This window comes from Phyllostomus hastatus, unplaced genomic scaffold (assembly GCF_019186645.2).
Source record: "Phyllostomus hastatus isolate PE091 unplaced genomic scaffold, TTU_PhHast_1.1 phas_contig_40, whole genome shotgun sequence".
Classification (NCBI taxonomy): Eukaryota; Metazoa; Chordata; class Mammalia; order Chiroptera; family Phyllostomidae; genus Phyllostomus; species Phyllostomus hastatus.
In genome coordinates, this window is record NW_025333872.1 from 31,938,165 (window position 1) to 31,945,333 (window position 7,169).

Here is a 7,169-nt window from a genome sequence, read left to right on the forward strand (position 1 = left end):
CCTAATGTCTGGTTGTTCTCCATTTTATGATATTAGCACACATTAATGATTGATCATTGTTTAGATTAATTATTTCATTATAAGTTTGCAAAGTGGGAATATTTTAACATTATTATTTCTCCCCTCTCACTTTTTTAAGCCAGAATATAGCTGTAAATAATCAACTATTTGATTTAGTTTTTCTAAATTTTTTCACATACAAAAGGATAAATTCTTGATTATTTTCTCAGTGTTTCCATTTTTAACAAAATTACTTTGCCAGCATCTTTTTAAGGAAACTACTAAATATATTTATTTAGTTTTTAAAATTAAGGTGTAGTTGACCTACAATATTATATTAGTTTCAAGTGCACAGTGTAGTGATTTGACCTTATGAAGTGACCACCACATTAGTAGTAACCATCTGTCCCCCAAACATGAAATGCTTCATGAATTTAAGTTTGATCCTTGTGTGGGAACCATACTAATTTTCTCTGTACCATTTCAATTTTAGTATATGTGCTGCCAAGTGAACACTGCTAAATGTATTTTAAAAATATACTTCTGAACTCATTTGACTTATTTCAATTTACTGCAGTTATTCTTTCTGAGACTCAAACTACCTCAACTTGGCCCATAGAAGGCTCTTCAATTCTATTCCTGAGTATACTGGATATGGCCAGAAGTTTTCATAGTTTTATTGCTTTCTGTTATGATAAGATGTTCCAGGCACAGCTTGTATATTTCCTTTGCCAGCCTTGTGATCGCCTATTTCTTTGTGGAGCTTTGGTTTATTTTTAGTGAAGAAAGACATTAGATACTACAGTCTAGGCACTAGCAGTGTTCATTACTGGCAGGGCAATTTTTTTTTCTCCAGTGGACACAGAGAAAAATATACCTTTTTAAAAATAGACTTTATTTTGTAGAGCAGTTTTAGGTTCACAGCAAAACTGAGCAGAAAGTATGGAGATTTCTCTTGCACCCCACACATTCCCAGCCTCCCCCAGTAGCAACATTTGAGTGGTGCATTTGTTACCATTGAAGAAATTATGTCGACACATCATTACATTCAAAGTCCATAGTTTATATAAGAGTAACTCTTGATGCTTCACATTTTATGGGTTTTTACAAGCATATAATGACATCCTGGTATCATACAGAATAGTTTCACTGTCTTAAAAATCCTCTATATTCTTTTTATTCATCCTTTCTTCCCCTCTAATTCCTGGTAATCCCTGGACTTTTTATGGTCTCCATAATTCCGCCTTTTCTAGACTGTGATGTAGTTGTAATCTTAAAGTATGTAGACTTCTCAAACTAACTTCTTTTACCTCATGCCTTTCCATGGCTTGATAGTTATTTTCTTTTTAGTGCAAAATAATATTTCACTTTCTGGATGTATCATTGTTTATTGATGCACTTACTGAAGGACCTCTTGGTTGCTTTCAAATTTGACAATTTTGAAAGAACTTCAATAAACAACTCTTCATAAGTTTTTGTGAGGACATAAGTTGTCAACTCATTTGGGTAAATACTAAGGAGAATGATTGCTGAATTCTAGGTAACAATATGTTCAGAAGCAAAGCTTGAGTCTGGTGCCTTAGACTACCCGGCCATCCTGACACCCTAGGTAACAGTATATTCAGTATTGTAAGAAATCACCAAACTGTCTTCCAAAGTTACTGTACCATTTTGCATTTCTACAAGAAATTAATGAGAATTCTTGTTGCTTCATATCCTTCCTAGAATTTGGTATTGTCATTGTTTTGGATTTTTACCATCATTTATTTTTATTTAATAAAATGCATATCAAGTTCATGTTTCTATTTCCTATTGTAAACATGAGTTACAAGTTTTTACTTAAATCCATTGGTTTTGTATTTGTATTTATTTCTCTTAAACCATAAACCGTTAAACCATAAACTGTTTTGTCTTTTCTAATAATATATACTAATCATATATGATTATATGATATAATCATGACATAATTATTAATATACATAATAGTATATTAGGTGTCGTTGAAGTAATAGTCTCCCAGTTCTATAGAAACTGGTAAGTTAATGCTCATTCTCCTGAATATTCCTACCAACCACAAACAAACCACTAATTAGAGACTTTGGAATCAAGGACCCTGAGTCTATGATGCCTTTTCTAATAGAGTGTGAAATCATAATTACTGTCCTTGGTTATATTTCAGAAACCACAATGACTTTGGGCCATTGGGAAGAGAAAGACAGTGTTAGATGAGCTTTTAGGGTCCATATAATTTATAATTGCAATGTTATCTTTGCTTAATGGACACAAAATTTCTATTTTACTGAGTACCATTTTTGTTAAAATTACTTCATATTGTTTGTGTCATCTAGTTTTGTTTTTTCACTGTAAAACTTATGAAGAGAATAAATAACTTCACATTCTCAAGCCAAAGCATCATTTTTCAAAGTGGTGTACACTGGAATTCACAAATCTAAACAAGCTGTTCCCATTTAGCCACCCTGGCCCATTATCTTTATGATAAGCAATTTTTCTTTTTTTGGTGGTTTTGAATTAGCAATTGTATAACTAAAGGGAATGATTGCTGCTTAATCTTGGGGACCATCATTATAAAATTAGCAATCTGTCTCACTGCTTCACAATCAAGCATTTTCTTTTGTTTCCTGATGGAGAAAATAAAATCACAAATGTTTAGTCCTGTCTTGTCTTCTATTCATGTATTTATCTGTTCCTGATAAAGGATGGCTGATTTGGCATAACCTAATTCAATTTTGACTTTTTGGTAATTAAACATTTAGTTTTGAACAAACTTTTCATTCTTATGATTTTATTTTTATTTTTTTATTTCATTTTAATCATTGTTCAAGTACAGTTTTCTCCCATTTACTCCCATTTCAGCCCACCCACCCAAACCTCCCTAGTTCCCTCCCATTACTCCCCACCCCTAGTTTTTGACCATGTGTCTTTTAAATTTGTCCCTGTAAACCCTACCCATTCCCCGCTGAAATTCCCTCTTTTCTCCCCTCTGGTCACTGTCAGTCTGTCTCCTATTTCAGTGTCTTTGGTTTTATTTTGCTTGTTTCTTTGTTTTGTTGTTTAGGTTCCTGTTAATGGTGAGATCATGTGGTATTTGTCTTTCACTGCCTGGCTTGTTTCGCTTAGCATAATGCTTTCCAGCTCCATCAATGCTGTTGCAAAGGGTAGGAGCTCCTTTCTTTCTGCTGCATAGAATTCCATTGTGTAAATGTACCATAGTGTTTTGATCCATTCATTTACTGATGGGCATCTAGGTTGCTTCCAGCACTTAGCTATTGTAAATTGTGCTGCTATGAACATCGGGGTGCAAAGGTTCTTTTGGATTGGTGTTTTAGTGTTCTTAGGATATAGTCCCAGCAGTGGAATTGCAGGGTCAAAAGGCAGATCCATTTGTAGTTTTCTGAGGAAGTTCCATACTGCTTTCCATAGTGGTTGTAACAGTCTGCAGTCCCACCAACAGTGCACTAGGGTCCCCTTTTCTCCACAACCTCTCCAACACTTGTTCTTTGTTGCTTTGTTTACAATGGCCATCCTGACTGGTGTGAAGTGGTATCTCATTGTGGTTTTAATTTGCATCTCTCTGATAGCTAGCGATATTGAATTTCGTTTCATGTGTCTTTGGATTTTCTGTATGTCCTCCTTGGAGAAGTGTCTGTCCAAGTCCTTTGCCCATTTTTTAATTGGATTCCTTGTCTTCTTAGAGTGGAGTCATGTAAGTTCTTTATATATTTTGGAGATTAAACCCTTGTCTGAGGTGTCATTGGCAAATATGTTTTCCCATACAGTTGGTTCTCTTTTAATTTTGACACTGTTTTCTTTAGCTGTGCAGAAGCTTTTAATTTTGATGAGGTCCCATTTGTTTATTCTTTCCTTTATGTCCCTTGCTCTGGGGACAAGTCAGTAAAAAAGTTTCTTCATGAAATATCTAAGACTTTCCTACCTACGTTCTCCTCTAGGACTTTAATGGTGTCACCTTCTATATTTAAGTCTTTTATCCACCTTGAATTTATTTTTGTATATGGTGTAAGTTGGTGCTCAAGTTTCATTTTTTTGCACATGGCTGTCCAGTTCTCCCAACACCATTTGTTGAAGAGGCTATTTTTATTCCATTTTTATGTTGCTGCCTCCTTTGTCAAATATTAATTTACCATAGAGACTTGGGCTTATTTCTGGGCTCTCTGTTCTGTTCCATTGGTCCATGTGCCTGTTTTTATGCCAGTACCAGGCTGTTTTGATTACAGTGGCCTTGTAGTATAGTTTATTGTCAGGTATTGTGATCCCTCCTGCTTTACTCTTCTTTCTCAAAATTGCAGCAGCTATTTGGGGTTGTTTATGGTTCCATATAAATTGTTGAAGTGTTTGTTCTATATCTGTGAAATAAGCCATTGGTACTTTAATAGGAATTGCATTGAATGTGTAAATTGCTTTGGGTAGTATGGACATTTTGATGATATTAATTCTTCCAATCCATGAACACGGTATATGTTTTCATTTGTTTGTGTCTTCCTTGATTTCTCTCCTCAGTGTTATGTAGTTTTCTGAATACAGGTCTTTTACTTCTTTGGTTAGGTTTATTCCTAGGTATTTTATTTTTGTTTTTGCTATTTCAAATGGGATTTTTTTCTTGATTTCTGCTTCTGCTGTTTCATTGTTGGTGTACAGAAATGCCTTTGATTTCTGGATATTGACTTTGTATCCGCTGTTTTGCCAAATTCATTTATTAGGTCAAGCAGTTTTTTGGTGAAGTCTATAGGATTTTCTATGTACACTATCATGTCATCTGCAAACAGTGACAGTTTTGTTTCCTCCTTTCCAATTTGGATGCCTTTTATTTTTTTTTTTCTTGTCTGATTGCTGTGGCTAAAACTTCCAGTACTATATTGAATAGAAGTGGTGAAAGTGGACATCCTTGTCTTGTTCCTGATCTTAGTGGAAAACATTTTAATTTTTGCCCATTGAGTATGATGTTAGCTGTAGGTCTCTCATATATGGCCTTTATTATGTTGAGGAATGCTCCCTCTATTCCCACTTTGCTGAGTGTTTTTATCATGAATGGGTGCTGTACCTTATCAAATGCTTTTTTCTGCATCTATTGATATGATCATGTGGTTTTTGTCTTTGCTTTTGTTTATGTGATGTATTACATTTACTGATTTGCGAATATTGTACCATCCTTGCATCCCTGGAATGAATCCCACTTGGTCATGCTGTATGATCTTCTTAATGTACTGTTGGATACGGTTTGCCAGTATCTTGTTGAGGATTTTAGTGTCAATGTTCATCAGTGATATTGGCCTGAAGTTTTCTTTCTTTGTTGTGTCTTTATCTGGTTTTGGAATTAGGATGATGTTGGCCTCATAAACAGAGTTTGGGAGTCTTCCATCTGTTTGGATTTTTTGGAATAGTCTGTGAAGGATAGGGGTTAGCTCTTCCTTAAATGCTTTGTAGAATTCTCCTGTGAAACCATCTGGTCCAGGGCTTTTGTGTGTTGGGAGTTTTTTGATTACTGCTTGAATTTCTTTTGCTGTTATTGGTTTGTTCAGGCTTTCTGCTTCTTTTCCATTGAGTTTTGGAAGATTATATTTTCCTAGAAATGTGTCCATTTCATCTAGCTTTTCAAATTTCTTGGCATACAGTTCTTCGTTGTAATTTCTTACAATCCTTTGTATTTCTGTGGTATCTGTTGTAATCTCTCCTCTTTCATTTCTGATTGTGTTTATTTGGGTTTTCTCTCTTTTTTTCTTGATTAGTCTGCTTAAAGGTTTGTTGATTTTGTTTATCTTTTTAAAGAACCAGCTCTTGGATTCATTGATCTTTAGAATTGTGCTTTTAGTCTCTATGTCATTTAATTCTGCTCTGATCTTGGTTATTTCCTTCCTTCTGCTTTCTCTGGGCTGTCTTTGTTGTTGTTCCTCAAGTTCTTGTAGACATAGGGTTAGGTTGCTTGTTTGAAATGTTTCTAACTTTTTTAGGTGGGCCTGTATCACTATGAACTTCCTTCTCAGGACTGCCTTGGCTATGTCCCATAAGTTTTGGGTTATTGTGAGTTCGTTTTTATTTGTTTCCAGAAACCTTTTGATTTCTTCCCTAATATCATTCTTGACCCATTCATTGTTTAATAGCATGCTATTTAATCTCCATGAATTTGAGTGTTTTTGGTTTTTTTTTCCTTCGGGTTGGTTTCTAGTTTCAGTCCCTTGTGACTCAAGAAAATGCTTGGTATGATTTCAATTTTTTTGAAATTGTTGGGGCTTGTTTTGTGTCCTATCATGTGGTCTGTCTTTGAAAATGTTCCATGTACATTTGAAAAAAATGTGTATTTAGGGTTTTTGGGATGGAGGGTTCTGAATATATCAGTAAAGCCCATTTCATCTAGGGTATTGTTCAATGCCACAATATCTTTGTTGATATTTTGTTTAGAACATCTGTCCATTTTTGATAGTGGGGTGTTAAAATCCCCCACAATAATTGTGTCAATATCTTTCTTGAAGTCCTCTAAGATTTTCTTTATGTATTTCGGTGCTCCTATGTTGGGTGCATATATATTTACAATATTTATGTCTTCTTGGTGGATTCTTCCCTTGAGTATTATGAAATGACCTTCTGGGTCTCTCTTTATGGCCCTTTTTAGGAAGTCTATTTTGTCAGATATGAGTATGGCTACCCCGGCTTTTTTTTTTCCTGTCTGTTTGCTTGGAAAATTTGTTTCCAGCCCTTCACTTTCAGCCTGTGCAGATCTTTTATCCTGAGGTGGGTCTCTTGTAGGCAGCATATGTGTGGGTCATGTTTTCTTATCCAATCAGCTATTCTGTGTCTTTTGATTGGAGCATTTAATCCATTTACATTTAAGGTTATTATTGATAGGTACTTATTCATTGCCTTTTATGTACGTGTGTTATTCTCTCACTCTCTCTTTCCCTTTCTTTCCTTAAAGCAGTCCCTTTAGCATCTCTTGCAGAGCTGGTTTAGTGGAGGTGTATTCTTTTAGACTTCTTTTGTCTGAGAAGCTTCTTATTTGGCCTTCTATCTTGATTGAGAGCCTTGCTGGGTAAAGTAGTTGTGGTTGCAGGCCTCTGGTTCTCATTACTTGGATTATTTCTTGCCATTCTCTTCTGGCTTCGAGTGTTTCCATTGAGAAGTCAGCTGTTAGCCTTATT

The 7,169-nt window shown here is 35.1% G+C and overlaps 1 non-coding gene across 1 annotated transcript; it reads right to left on the reverse strand.

Annotated features, from left to right (window-relative positions):
* Positions 1-410: 410 nt before the first annotated feature.
* On the reverse strand, positions 411-516 carry LOC123822279. Its single transcript, XR_006786253.1, has one exon. It is a non-coding gene; the product is annotated as a U6 spliceosomal RNA (small nuclear RNA).
* Positions 517-7,169: the final 6,653 nt, after the last annotated feature.